Consider the following 15,946-nt stretch of genomic DNA (forward strand, 5'->3'; position numbering starts at 1 on the left):
ACACACACACACACACACACACACACACACACACGCGTACACACATACCCTACACACATACACACATACCCATATACTCCCCACATATAGACACACACCCATACATATACACACACATACCCATATACACACACCCACACATGCATGCCCATACACATATACCCCCCACATATAGACATACATACCCATACACACACACCCATACCCACACCCATGCACACACACACACACACACACATAAACATCCATACCCCCCACATACACACACACATCATATACATACACACACCCATACACACACATACACACATATCCATGCACACAATACCCTCCACATATAGACACTCTCCCATACACCCATACCCCCCACATATACACACATCCATATACGCACACATACACATGCCCATATACACACATATACACACATCCATACACACACATACCATCACATGTAGACATATACACCTATACACACACCCATGCACACAGATATACACACACATAAATGCACATACCTCCACATATACACACACCATACACACACACATATACACATACCACATATACATAAAACCCGTACCTATATACACATACATACACACACACCCATATACACACATGCTCATATACACACATACACATTTCCATACACACAATACCTGCCACATATAGACATTCCCCCATATAGACATATACACACACACATACACACACTTACACCCCCACACATATACACACACACCATATACACACACATATACATACACACATACCCATGCATACAAACACCCACACACACATATACAACCATAAACACGCCTATACACACCCATACACACATATACACACACATGCACATACACATGTACACACGCATGCATACACACACATGACATAAATTTGATTTTAGTTTGTCTCCAGGTTTAATTCTTGTATGCAGTCCCCTGCTCTCCCCTCTGATCTCCCACGGATTTCCCATTACTCCTGTGGGATCCTTTGCTTTGCTCTCTTTAGACAAGGAAACCATCACAACAAGCCTGTCACTCGCCCTGACTTTGGCTCCCTTCCACTAAGGACCCCTTTAATGAAGTCATGTCTCCCATGATGTGCCATGTGTCGTGAGGGCAGAAAGAGCCACACCATTTCTGCCTCAGTTTTGGGCCTCCTGTGATGGCCATGCACACAGAAGACATACTCGGTGGATGAATGTCTATTGGCATGGCCAAATGTTCCTACTTGAGTTCCTTTCAATGCTCGGCTGTAACAGCAGCGTCAGCTAAAGGTTATCTTTCTATTGGGTTGGGGCAAGTTTCCCTGTATTTAGCATTTGCAGTCAGGTCACAGGGCTGGCATGATGCAAGGACATTATGCAACACCGGGCTAGCTGGTACTCCAGAACCCATCTTCTTTACCTTAAATCTCTTATCTTAAAAGATCAGCACTACCTTGGGAAAGAATTGTGGCTGAAAAGGCCGGGCAGATGGAGAGACCCCATCACTACAATCTGGAAACTTAGCACCAAGAAGAGATGGTGTGAGATCCATCTCAAAGGACTGAGTTCGCGTCACCGAGGCGTCCCTGACCCCATCAGCATCACCAGCAGGGAGCTGCATACCCAGGGTCAAACATGCTTGCTCTCTCTTGACCAATACATCGCTCAGCCCTACTCAAGTCTCCTTCCCAGCTCCTGAGCGGCAGTGAGAGTTACCTCTTGGCAGAGTAGACCCAGCCAGGCCACAAGCCGAGCGCTCCGCTCTGCTCCATGTGACCCCTGGGATGCTCAGCACAGCCACCCTCACAGAGAATAGGGCTATTGAGCTTATGGCCGCCCCCACCACACCCCACCTCGGTAGAAAATCCCCACCAGGCGAAGCCAAGAAGACACCCATCCCCCACTCACCCCGGCGCAGCATCATTAAATTATAACGAGCCCTAAAACTGGCTCCAGAGCCTGGGTCTGCCTCTTCTCATGCTCCGAAGCTTGCGATTGGCTGACCAAGCTCAGCCTAGCGGGCCTTATCTCGGGCTGGTTATTATTTGATGAAAGAGCCTTCCTCCTCCTCCGCTGTTGCAAAACCCATCCTGGACTGTTTGCTGCTGTCCGTGTCGCTTTTCTGGGGTTACTGCCGTGTACCCGAAGGCCTCCAGCTTCCAGCCACTCAAATAGGCCTCTGGAGGAGCTTCTAAATAACCCACGCCGAGGCTGTCTTCTTCTGAAGCTGTCTGGGACAGCTTTGCTACTCAACTGACTGGACATAATTCCAGAGACCACGTCAAGGATACAGGTACTTGAGCAACTGGGACACGGGGACCAGTGTCTCGGGGTATCATGGCTTTAGACGTGGGAGTGGGATGACACAGGAAAGATGCAAAGTGGGACCAAGGGCAGGTAGAGGAAGGTACAGGAAGCCTCCGAAGAAAGAGCTGAGAATCGCGGCCACCCTCTCTTGGGAAGAAGTGGTTAGCGGCTTGGGTGACGTGCGGGGGATGTCTGTAATGTAGCTGTTGCATGATACCGTTTGTGCTATAAGTTTGCTTGTACCCCAAGTCATTTTTCTTGAAGTCTACCCACTCCTTAGACATCTGCCATCTTTCACCGTGGCTCAGAGGAAACCCCAATGACTTTCACTTGAAACACCAGTAAATGTGATTTGCAGATGGGACACAACCTTCAAATGCTTTGCTGACTGCTAAGAATCCCCGATCCTTTCATCCACACTCAGGCAAAATAAAAGACCAGAGGACAGGTGCTGGGCTGAGCACTCCGTGTCCAAGTTAGTTTCCGAGTTTGCCTGTGCCCTGGCTGTTCCTATGCCATTGGATCCCCAACACAGTGGTGTTTTCTGAGCTAGGGTCTGGTAGGGGGTTCTGTGATTGACAGCTTCTACAGATGAGAGCTGGGCTCCAGGGTGGTGATTGTTAGCTCAGACCTGGAGGTGGCTGAGGAAGAGAAGACACAATGTTAAAACAAGAAAGCCATTTTGTTTTAGTGGGCGAACAGGAAAGTATTCTTCGGTGCTACTTTGTGGTTTTGTTTAAGACAGGGTCTTACTGTGCTTTCCTGACTGGCCTGGAACTCTTTATGTAGACCAGGCTGGCCTCACCAGACTCACAGAGAACCACTTGCCTCTGCCTCCCAAGTGCTGGGATTCAAAGCCTGTGCCACTATGTCTAGCTACTTTGAATGTCTTAAGTCCCCCTTTCCCAAGAACACCATAGGTGAAGGAATAGCCTTTCTCCATCACCATGTTATCCATAGGTGCACCTCTCCTGTTGTCGCAGATTATCTCTACTTTGATGTCTGTGGTAGAGTTGGCTCATTGCATGTGGCTCTACACAGATGGGGGTCTTTTCTTGCTCTCTACTCCATGGGCTCCCCAGGAACTTCTTTTGTGGGGCCCCACTGACCTTCCTGGGAGCAAAAGTCACAGGTCTGAGGAGCTCATCATAGTTTATCCTGCTCCTCTTCATCTGTAAGGGGTGTTGGAGGGCAAGGCACTGAAGAGCTTGTAGCCCCTTGCCTGACTCTTCTTGGCTGTTTGGGAACATTTCCTCCCTCCCCGTGGCCTGGCTGGACCGGGTTCTGCTTGCTCTGCTGGCCCCCTCCTTCACACCCTTTCTTCTCTGTCTTGCTGAGTGGATAGTACTTGAGCCCCATGGCCCTCCATACACATACCGCATCACATTTAATACTATCCGCTTACAAGCACCCCCACTCTGCCCCAATCCTGGCTTGGTCAAGTCGAATGGTTAGGTAAGTTAATCTCTGATGGGTGTATTGACTCTCTCTGTAAGCAAGTCCAGACTTATGAACTTCCTGGACTACTCCACGCTGTCTTGAGAATGTTTCTGATCCATTGCCAATGCCGGACTGATTGAGCCGTCAGGGCAGGGAACAGGTGTGGTGTGGCAGCCAGGCCCTGGGGCAACCCAATTTCTGATGTGCAGTATTCTTACTGTTCAATGTCTAAACTTTCTGCTACCTGCTGATACTCCTCCATGTGCCTTTCAATCACTGACTTTCGGACAAGCTTGGGAAGAAACGGGTCAACTCGGTTAGGGAAGGAGCAGATATAGTGGTGGGTTTAGCTACCCTGCCTTGTGCTCCCAGCGGGTTGCGTGTGAGTATCTGCCCAGGAGCTGTCTGAATTCATGAATGGAAGACAGACAGACAGACAGACAGACACATACACACACACACACACACACACACACACACAACCAGTTATCTTTTAAAATGCCTTGTCTAGCTCAAAGACTGGGCACTCCTAAACCTTCCCCTGCTACCCCAGGCTCAATTGGAGAAGTGGCCAGTGGCCACCCACCCAAATTCTCACATGGCTGGTTCTCTCCTGAAGCTCCTACATCCCACCCTTATCCCCCTACTCATGGCGATTTTCTGTCTCCTTTTTCCCAATTCCTAGCCCGAGCTTATCCAAAGGTCCTGTCCAGTCTCCCTAAGTCCAACCATTAGCCACCAGCATATTTATTGATCGATTAAAAGCCAATTGGGCATGAGGACCTTCAGCGTTTGGACAGGCAGATTCCCAATTAAATCAAAGCATTAGAACCAGTTCCCAACAAGCAGACTGTAAGTGGAGGGATAGTTATAAGAGAGTGCAGTAAATGGAGATTTCAGAGCCCCACAATTTCCCAGCATGGTGCTATGATGGAGCAGAGCGAGTCAAGAAACTGCACATGAATGGCGGCAGGCTAAGAGCAGGAGCATTGCCCTGTCTCTCAGGTTCTGTTACCCTTTCATGTCTGTGAGCTGTGAGCGCTGACTCTGTGCCAGCTTGTGAACTTGGCTGTGAGACCTCCAAGTGAGGTGCTTTGGGGTCTAAGCTCCACCCTCTGTCAAGGTCTTCCTTCCCCGTAGAGGACCTTACCCACCTCAGTCCCTGTACAGACAGAGGGAGATTTCACACCCAGCGTCGAAGTAAACTAGCGAGAATTGTGGAATGCTCAACCTCTCACATGCTGTGCTTCGCTCTGGTGGTTCTCATCGGTCTCCTGCACAGATTGACGGGTTAGCATCACTGTGTGCTCCAGAGGGCGGTCCTCACCGGTTACAGCTGGGGCTGGGACTACATACGCATCGGGCAGATCTAGCCTCAGCCTCGAGCTTTCTCACCAAACAGGCTTTGGGTCATTGCACCCTGCTGCCTGGCCCTTGGAATATTCCTGTCAGGCCGATAATCTTGCCCTCTCTGCCTCCTCTGTCACTGGAGGATCCTCCATGTTAAAGGCCATCAGCCTCCACTTTCCTCCTCAAATCCAGCATGTGCTTAAGCCACTAGTGTTTGTGCCCCCATACTATTACCTGGAGATGCCTACTCTAAGTTGTTCTCCATCTATTCCCAGAAAATAGTCCTGATATATGTGCTTCTACGCTAGGGGCCTCAAATTAAGGGACTGTGCTTGTCTGCTTAATCTTATTAGAATCACAGTAGGTCATGGAAGGAAAAGGGTTATTTATATCTGTAACTGAATCCTATCTTTCTCATTATTTAAACCTTGTTTTTTCTCCATCTGTAAAGTGGGCACAGCACTTCTTTTATGAATTGACTTTGAGAAAAGAGATCCTGTGGTGGACTTACTGTGCTTTCAGCACAGGGAACAGGGTGAACAGGGAGGCAGAGAAAACCAGTTGCCCTCGGACAAGCTAAGTATGAATGGTGCACCAGGCATTAAAAGCAGTACAGAAATAAATAGGCCATTTGCGTCTTTGGAGAGGACAAAGGACTTAGAAGGGAGTGGGATCCAGTCATGAAAGGGTTATTTGGTGAACTACAGTGTTTTAAAGCTCCACTTCAGCTGGCCTGCAGCAGTGGCCCTGCATGGGCCAAGGACCTGCTTACTTTGGGGCTCAGAATCTGTGAACAAGAGAAGAAAGCTGGACCAGGTGGTCCCTGAGACTGAGTTGTTCATGCTGACATCTAAGATGCTCTTGAACAATGTCCGAGCACATGGCTAGAGAGAGCCGTGTGACTTTCTTTCTGGTGCCTTTCTGTCCTATTTGCTATGGAGAGAGGCTGCTCCAGGAGGAGGCACCGGTCCACCTCATCTTTGAAGACCCTCACCAGCAATCACTCCCTATTTCCTCCTGCTGGCAGTGACAGCTATCTTCTCTTTTGCTTTGTCTTGGGAATTATTTCGCTCCTGCAGCCAGCATCCCGCATCCCCTCCCTTCAAACCCCACAGGTATAGCTTGGGTGATAAACCCATCCAGAATGCTGTTCTCTGCTGGGAAAGTTCTGAGAACAGGAGCCTTGGAGGCGAGCTGGGAACTGAAGCTTTGGAGATGGGTTCATGGTCTCTCATGGGTGTCCACTTGGCCTGCCCTGGGAGTACCAAGCGCCTTTGTCTACCATCTTTTATGAATTCTCAGGCCGGTTTCCCTGTCCAATTACATTAGTGCAGAGATGGTCTGTGATTGGACAGGGAAAAGGAGGCGGAGCTAGGAGTTGGATTGACAAGAGTGAGTCAGAGGAGCGGGGAGAAGATTCTTGGCTGCTTGTGGCTGGTAGATGCCACACAGGTATACCTTAGAAGCCATCTTTTTTCTTCTGCCCGCTCCTCTGACTCACTCTCTGTCTCCCCAATTCCTGGGCACAAGGGGTAAGGGACCTCGCAGGGGCCTGGATGTTTTAGCCAAAGAGTCTGGAAGGAAACAGTTACTGGCAGGATGGATCAGCACTGTGAATTCAGGGCCCAGAACACTCGGCGCTTGTATTCTGGATTTTAAACTCCTCGTTGGATGAGCACTCAGAGGATCAAATGTTGAGAAAGGAACAAAGATGCCGTGCAGAGGAAGGCTATGCCAGGAGATTTCCAAAGGCGGTTCAGATGGCCCATTATTTTCCAAGGCAACCGCACGCCCTCCTCTCCCTCCACTCCGGAGAAGAACTTGACAGTGCCATTGCAGGGGGGAGGGTTGGTCCACTGTCAACATTCAGTTCCCAGAACCCGATCCACCCCACTTCAGTGCCATCCAATTCTTCAGTTGCACTTCAGATGTGGACTGCGGTTCTGGGGTGTCTTGCTGGGTGTGATAACGGGAGCACTCAGTCCCTGTTCCGCCTTCCCTGTCTGGCTGTCTCACTACACTGACCTCACTTCAAAGCTTTGCTTTGTGTCTACCGGGAATGAGGGTGTGGCTGTGTTTTGGACTTCAAGTGTCCTGTCACAAACCAACTCCCCCACTCCCCAAAACAACAAACACAAATGTAAACCAAGCTAAACACCCCACCACCACCACCACCACCAATCACATAGGCTGCTCCACCGGAGGCCAGGACTTCCCTTTCCCGGTGAACCCCGGTGAACCCTTAAGCTAGCCTTCTCTGCCGAGGAGGGGTAGTTGCCAGGGGCTACTTGAACATTGCTGGTAACTCTATGTATTTTGAGTTGATTCCAAATAGCAACGTGGAAGAACAAGGGCCTGGGAAAATGAGAGCCAGGGGACCAGGCAGCAGCAGAAGGCTGGCTCCCTGTCCCCTAGAGCTGCTCCCAGAGGGACCTTCCCTGGACTTGCAAGAGATGCTGAGATTTTGTTCACAAGTCCCCAAGCACCTTGCAGCAGTCTTAATCCCAGCCAAGTCCCCATCGAATCACATGTTATTGTCTTGTTCACCGATGCTCAGGGTGAGCTTGGCGGACAGGTGGGATTCCCCACACCTGTTCACCGATGCTCAGGCTGAGCTTGGCGGACAGGTGGGATTCCCCACACCAGGCAGCATAGCCGGCTCCCTTACGTAACAGGCTGTGCATGGGTCTGTTGAGCATCTCTCTGGGTTATTAGTACTTTATTTCCCCAGCGCCCCTTTTGTAGGTCAGCATCCCCGATGCACCTCTAGTTACACCTGGGACTCAGCAACGAGGCAGAGTCAGCCCATTTAAGGAATTCACAGCCCAGAGGAGGGACAGGTCATGAACAGGAACTGCATGTGACGTTGCAGAGTGGAGCAGTACAGTGTGTCATGGGGCAATCCTGCCCCTACTTTGACCTTCACTCCCTTATCTGCCCTTGTCATGGTTATCTTCTTTCTTAGCTGAGCCTCAATGCTATGTCTCTGGCAATCTCTAGTGGCTCCTTAGCATAGACTCACATAGGCAATGCCTTTCCCAGGGAACTAAGGATAAATGTGTAAGGTGTGTGTGTGTGTGTGTGTTCACGTGTGTCCAGTGTATGTGCAAGAATGTGAATGTGTAGACTAAGGTCACATGTTCCTCCTCAGGCCATATTCACTTAGGTTTTGAGACGTAGTCTCTCACTCGAACCCAGGGCTAGCCAATTAGACAAGACTGGCCGGAGAGTGAACTCCGGGCTTCTGTTCATCTCTGCCAGTCCAGTGGCAGAATTACACATGTGCACCACCATGTTGTGGTAAATATTATTTGGGGGTTTCTACCCCACCTTAGATCATTTAGTTCCCCCAAAAGACACAAAAGCTCTATATTTATAATAAGCCTTAAAGAATTAGAGCTGAGCAGATTTCAACCCTCTATGCTATTTTGTCTATTTCTCGGCCAATAATCTCCGAGATATCACTTGCCATATTTTACCTGGGCTGCTCCTATAACAGGCCTCTGTGCTCACAATTCACCCACCCCATGTGCGGTGCTTTCTTTCTTCTTCTTCCTCTTCCTCTTCCTCTTCCTTTTCTTCTTCTTCGTCGTGGTCTCCTCCTCCTCCTCCTCCTCCTTCTTATCCTCCTCCTTCTTATCCTCCTTCTCCTCTTTCTCCTCCTTGGTCTCCTCTTCTTCCTCCTCCTTCGCTCCTTGTGGTCTTTGCCTCAGACCCCAAGCCTAGGACCAGATGCCCTGACTACCTCTCTTCTGTCCAGCTAAAGGCTGTAGTCATCTTCACTCAACCAGTAGTTGTAAATTTCAGAGCAGGGTTTGCATAACAAAAGCTGGCATACCTGAGAATTCACCCTCTCAGGCAACTAGACCTTGGGTTAGAGTTTAGCATTACAATACACAGCAGCAGAGCAAACCTCAACACCACCACATCCAGCATTTGACTTGGGTGCTGTGAATCAAACTCAGGTCCTCAGGAGGTGGCAGGTACTCTATTGACAGCTGCCTCCCACCCTATCCTGTGGGTTTTAAATGCAGCTCACAAGTCCTAACATTGTATAGGTATCTTTCTAAGAGTCTGTCTTTCATGCTCGTTGGGATGGAAAACATTCTTCTTTTTTTTTTTATTAGATATGCTCTTTATTTACATTTCAAATGTTATACCCTTTCTGGTTTCCCCTCAGAAAACACCCTATCCCATCCCCCTTTCCCCCTCTTTACCAACCCACCCACTCCAGCTTCCCTGTCCTGGTATTCACCTATGCTGGGGCATTCAGCCTACTCTTTCGTTGGTAGGAAAACATTCTTTTTATCAGGTAATGGTGTTTACACGATGACGATATATATATATGTAGTTTTTTTTTTTTTTGAGACAGGGATTCTCTGTATAGCCCTGACTGTCCTGGAACTCACTCTGTAGACCAGGCTGGCCTCAAACTCAGAAATCTAGTTGCCTCTGTCTCCCAAATGCTGGGATTAAAGGTGTGCACCACCACTGTCCAGCAATGGTTTGTACTAATACAGTGTCTGGTACAATAAAAAACCTACGTTACCTCAAAAGTCTTGTCCAGCAGCCTGCTTCCTCGTCACTGAGGCTAATACTCACGTCCGGGAATGCATTTCATAGCATCTGATTTCCCAGACTGGCCTAGAGACAGGGATATATTCAGTTTGTATCACTTCCTATGACACTCAGCTGGCTGTGTCAATCAAACCCTTAAATAGAATCTACTGTCTTCTTGGTGTCCAAGGCTCCTGTATGTTTAATGCCTTGAGTATCTACTTTCTGGGCCAAACTCATGAAATTCTAAAAGGGAATTATCCATTTCAGACAGCAGTGGAAATAAAAGCCATTGGTACCCTCTGTTATCGGGCTGCTTAATTTTTTATTGGTATTTCAAGATAAAAGGAGTTGTGCTAACCCAGATTGTCGGCCTCCTCTTAGGTGCTGCTTAGAGAGGACTGTAAAAGCCACCGGTACCCTGGCCTGGGGGGTGGTGGTGTCTGCTGCGGTTGGGGAGTCTTGGCGTCACTAGATCTGCTCTGGGCATGTGAGATACCAGAGGCATCTGGTTGTCTCACCACTTTCAGTGTGCTTCAGAGCGCTGCCACCCCCGACTCACCAGCGTATGAGGGAAAACCAGAAAATACACACAAGGCAACTGAGATTCCAACAAGCTAAGTGGCAGTGTCAGGGTAGTTGGGGTGTAGTTGTATCTTTCTGTTTAAAATAATCAGGTCTTACTCAAGCCTGCAAGATGGGTTCAGCCATGTTCACAAGGTTGTCTGTGCTGCAGCATCCGTACAGAAAAGCTCCCACTTGGATGGAGAGCTGCGAGCAGTCAGACTTGTGGACTTATCATACCGATAGGTGCTTTTCTCTCGTTGTTGGCCCACCTCTCTCCCTCGGGACTCAACACTTCTCTTGGCACCACATACCACAGTGGGCGGAGCTGGGGATAATTCGATACATTGAACTAATCTCTTTTAGAGGTAACTATTTTCTGCAACCTTCTACCTTAATCTATGTGACCCTTGGCTGCTACTATTTTTAACTTGCCTGCTTAGTTACTAGAAGCTTTCTTTGACTTCATTACCCGGGTTGATCAGCAACCATGAAGCAGCAGCAGCCTGCAGGTGAGTGCTTGATGTTGGCCTGCTGCTGGGCTTTGGGTTACTGTCTTCTGGAACCTTCCTCAAGTGCTTGTTTCAGAGCTGGTCTAGACTGGTGAGCACTGGGTGCTGCCTATTTGAACTGGTAGAGTGGTGACTGACTTCCTCACACTGGGGAAGAGTCGGGCTGCTTCCCCAGCACTGCTCCTCCCCCCTGCACCCATCTCTGAGGTCAGTAGCTGGAGGCTTCCCACCTAGAGCACAGAGGGAGGGAGTGGCATCGGTGGTGCTTTTACTCAGGTGTCCCCATTGACCAGGTATGTGCCTGAGCTAGTATCTTTTAATTTTGATTTCTTTTTAAGGAGCTGAAGGGGCTTGCAAACTCATAAGAAGAATAACAATATCAACCAACCAAAACCCCCAGAGCTCCCAGGGACTAAGCCATCAACCAAAGGGGTACACATGACTCCACCTGCATTTGTAGCAGAGGATTGCCTTGCCAGGCATCAATGGGAGGAGAGGTCCTTGGTCCTATGAAGGCTCGATAGATACCCCAGCATAGGGAAATGGAGGGAGGGTAGGTGGGAGTGGGTTGGGTGGAGGAATATCCTCATAGAACAGGGGATTGGGGGATGGGTTAGGAGTTTTCTGGGAGGGGGGAAAATTCTAGCATCTTGATTTTTGAAAAAGCCCCAGCATATACCATTTATCTTGATCCTTCTAACTCCTGCTCCCCTCAACACATCCATCTCCCTATCAACTGCCTTTCTCTCTCTCTCTTAAAATATGATACCTCACTGAGTGTGTTAGTGCTGCCCATATAGGAGTGGTTGTGGGGTCACCGGCTGGGACTATACCCAAAGAAAAGTGATTCAACCTCCCCCAGAGTCAGCAACCTCCAGTAGCTCCTCAATCATGATTGAGGCCTTGGGGGCTCCTCCTACCTTCGTGTTGGAACTTTCTTTTCTTCTTTTTTTCTCCCTCTTCCCCACTATCATTTGTTTTTGGAGGCGTGGTCTCACTCTGCATCTCTGGTTGGCTTGGAACTCATATTAGACCAGAATGGCCTGGAATTTACTCTGCCCCTCCCCCAGTGTTGGGATTAAAGGTATATTCACTCACACCTGGCTCATGCTGGAAGCTTTTGACTGGCTTGATCTTGTGCAAGTAACTGCAGCTGCACATGTGCTGCAGCAGCAGCAGTGTGCCGTGTCCAGAGGAGAGCATTTCCAGCAGTTCCCTCCATCTTCTTGCTCTTACAGCCCCTCTTCCTTGAGCCTCATGTGTGAAGAAGTGTATTACCAGATGGCTGATCTGGGCCTTCCTTGAGGGAGTTCTTTCTTTCTTTTGAAACATCGTCTCTGATACAGACTTGCAGAAGCTTACACTGCTGCTTATGCATGCAAGTGATGAGGGACCAAGGGCGAGGGGGGGACTCCTGTGGGTGCTTCCAGATTTCTTCTCCCGCAGCACCAACTGCTACGACATCCCTGGAATTCTAAGTGTAGGCAGGGCAGAGGCCATGCTTTGGACATCGTGGTGGCTGCTGTGTTGATTCTCCTGCAGAAAGTGCCCTGGTGTTTGGAACCCTGGCAAGGGAAGATGTGGTAGCCGAGTAAGAGGGACCTTGGGGTAAGGACATGTGAAATTGTGTTTTCCTCGGCACCGAGGGCTCCAGAGACCTCTGGAGGACACAGTTCTTGACAGAACAAGTTCTCACTCTAACTTCAGTCCTGCCAACTACCTAGTGAACTCCAATTTCTCTCCAGAATCTCTGCTGCCCATCAGAGCTGAGAAGCCATCCCATGGTAGGGTCCATCCCAGCTTAGGCAATTGTGGAAAATTAAATAATATTACATGTGGAGAGCTTATAGGTAATATCATGGTCCTATTGTAGAGAGCATATAGGTAATACCACGGCCCTGTTGGTACGAAGTACTGAGAGAAAATCCACTGTCAATAATCCATACTATTTTTGTTTGTTTTATTGAAGAAAATTTCATACAATAGATTCTGACTATGTTTTCCCCTCCCCCCAACTCCTCCCAGAAATTCCGGGTGTTAATGTGGTGCTTTAAATGAGAAGGGCCCCCTAGGCTTGGTCCCAGGTGGTGGAACTGTTTGGAGAAGGATTAGGAGGTGTGGTGTGCTCTTGTTGGAGGAGGTGTGTTACTGGGACCTCCTCAGGCTTTGAGTTTTAAAAGATCCTTTCAATTCTTGGTCCTTTCTTCTGCCTGTGGATGTGAGTCAAGATGTGGTCCTCGACTGTCCCTTTGCTCCATCATCATAGGCTCTAGGCCTTTGAAACCATAAGCCAAATCAAATACTCTCCTGTACAAGTGGCCTTGGCTTTGGTGTTTTATCACAGCAATAGAAAAGTAACTAAGACACTGAAGTGGCAACTCTCTGCAGTAATAAAGATATGGTAAACACACAGTTAAAAGCTCAGGACTTTGGTGGGTGAAAAGGTAAGAGGCTGACTCATTTCCTATAAGAAAGGGAGCCTGGAAAAAGGACAGTTAGGGAAGGGTCAACATGCCCTGCGTGCTGATTAACAACAGAGCTGGCACAGGTCACAGCTCTCTCAGACACTGGGTCCCCTGTCCTGAGCTGCTTTCTTGCTTAAACATTGGCGGTCCATGTCTGGAAAACTGTATGAAAGTTAAAGAAAGTGCAGCTAAGACCTATCTGTAGTGTGCACGGGAGCTTGCTTCTGAGCTGTTACTAGTAGGATAACTTCTTCAGGGTCAGGGAAATCATTGCTCTCTGTACTATGTCTCTAATTACATAGGACTACATTGGGAAGGGATCTAATTCTCCATCTGACCAGGAAGAAGAGAGTAAGTATTATATGTCACTGCTTACACACAAACTGACACACATGCAAACACACACAGGCATATATTCATACACACATATACACACATGTAAGTGTACACAGATACATATTCATACACATACATATGTACACACATACATACAGGAAATATACACCCCACATAAAAATCACACATACATGCCACACAGATATACCCCATACATACTCTATACATGCCATGCACATATATCGCACATGCATTACAGATACATATACCTCATATACATATAGACTACACATACCATGCACAAGTCACACCATGAACCCCACATACACACCACACATACACACCATATACACTACATTGTAGCCGCCAGCAGCTACATGTAAACTGGGTTACCTGTTGAGAGAATTTTGGGGTCATAGGGAAGAGAAGCGAAAAGAACGTACGGCTAAGTCAATGTTCACTGATCAAAGCCGTAAACTTTAATGGCGCCGGACCTTTTAACAGTTCGGGCAAACCCTCCCCCCAGACTCCAGGCTGAGTTCCGGTGGAAGTTGTCTAGCTTCTCTTGGAGGTCTTCGTCTTGACTGCTCCGGCAGCTGGGTGGGTCACCTGTTTAATTCAGGAATCCCTATACACGGAGGAACAATGAGCTTGACCTTTACTACGTGCACTCCACCCTAGGTGGAGCAGGATCCTGGCTAACTGGGAGAAGTTAACCTTGACCAAAGTCAAACTCTGACCAAGTGCAAGACTGCCCCAATATGGCTCTGTACATGTTCTCCCTTTTTTTATTAATTTGAACACGAGGAGGTAGAAAACAAGTGGATAAATATCCTTCATAAGAAGGCGGGCCTTAACCAGGAGGGGAAGCATTGACCGTAATTCCTCTTAAATATTGTATAACGTCTTTTTCAGAGGAGGGGTAATAGGCTCCCTTATTATTTTAAGGACAGCCTCTCGACGTTAACCCCTATGCAATTAGGTGTACTTCCTGGGGACTCAGAAGCAGAAATTCACCTCCCCATGCAGTGCTTTGCCTCGCACGTCTCGCTGGTACCCATGTTTGTTCAAAAACAAACACACATAGATCTGAGTTCTATGTGGCTCCCTCTTTGGAGATCCACTTGTGTAAGTTTTGAAGCCAGGGGGGTCTGCAAGTGTCTTTAACAGACATGTAATCTCTCCATCCAGGTGAGCCTGGGTGGAGACAGCCAGTCTGCTTAACAGACAAGGTCAAGAGTTAAAGGTGGAATAGGATTAACTTGTCCCAGAAGTATCCAATTCAGTTGTAAATTAACAACTTTAAGGATCCAAAGCTTGGCCTCTGAGGTGGGAGAGGTAGCCTTGTGAATCAAGAATTAAGCTGTTACTTCTCAGGAAAAGTGGAGACTATATGTTAAATTAACACAGCTGGCTGAAGATTGTTAGCCATCTTCAAAATTGGAGTCTTCAATATTGGAATTATTTCTAGACTAGTCTATGGTTAAGTCAGCTGAACACAATAAGGAGAAGAGTCATTTTAACTCTTCTTTAGATTAATTTTTCCTAAGCTAGCTTAACAGTCTCTATGTTCTGTCCCACAAAGTCTAAAAGCTTGAAGCTAGGCAATTTATCTAACCTGGGACATTTAACAATTGAGGTAAGTCAAGAACATATATCCAATATAACTCTTATGTTACCATGGTCTGGGCATTCAGCAAGCACAGTCAGCATATCTTCTGCAGCATTCTGTGGAAAAAACAGAGGACATGCCTTCTCCCCCAATATTAAATCAGGATCATGGCATATGTTAGTAAGTGAATTCCTTCATTTCACCTAGACATCAATATGTCTAATTACAAGATGTCATATACATTTAGCAAGGAGTTTCTTGGCATCCAAATTTTAAAATTTTTTTTTTTTTTTTTAAAAACATGTAAGCATAATTTAAATTATATGCACAGGGACACAATTTCCCCTCTCTTCTTTCTTCCAAGAAGATATTGTTTTATTAATTTAAGTTGGAACACAAAGTATAAACCATAACATAGGCAATAACTATGTAATTATATAAAATATAGTTGCTTTTTCTGTTAGAGCAGTTGCAACTAGACAGCCTAAAAATGAATCATTAGTCACATGTACATATTTTTTAATCTTCTAAATTAGAAATATGAATATCATTTATCTGTAATAACTAAGTCCTCTAGGATTAACACCATTACGTGGTAGAGGTAGAAATTGAGGACATCAAGAACAAATCTTTATAATTTGATGTGCACAAAATATAAAATTATTTCAAATACCTAAAGGACAGTCATTTAGAGAATATATCCTTTGTTCTTAGAAATTTGAATCACATTTGTATAAACTGTAAATATTAAGAATTAGCAGTATTAAAAATGGACCAATTTTAAGCAATTATAAACCATGAGCTATGT

General features: G+C 47.2%; 1 protein-coding gene across 1 annotated transcript in view; it reads left to right on the forward strand.

Annotated features, from left to right (window-relative positions):
- Window positions 1-2,106: 2,106 nt before the first annotated feature.
- Window positions 2,107-15,946, forward strand: part of Gpam (glycerol-3-phosphate acyltransferase, mitochondrial) — a 70,271-nt gene continuing 56,431 nt past the window's right edge. Inside the window, exon 1 of the mRNA XM_052183556.1 lies at window positions 2,107-2,288. The gene's annotated coding sequence lies outside the window, so the exon portion shown is untranslated. The remainder of the gene's footprint in view (window positions 2,289-15,946) is intronic.

The sequence above is a fragment of the Apodemus sylvaticus genome, chromosome 1 (assembly GCF_947179515.1).
Source record: "Apodemus sylvaticus chromosome 1, mApoSyl1.1, whole genome shotgun sequence".
In the NCBI taxonomy this organism is placed as follows: domain Eukaryota; kingdom Metazoa; phylum Chordata; class Mammalia; order Rodentia; family Muridae; genus Apodemus; species Apodemus sylvaticus.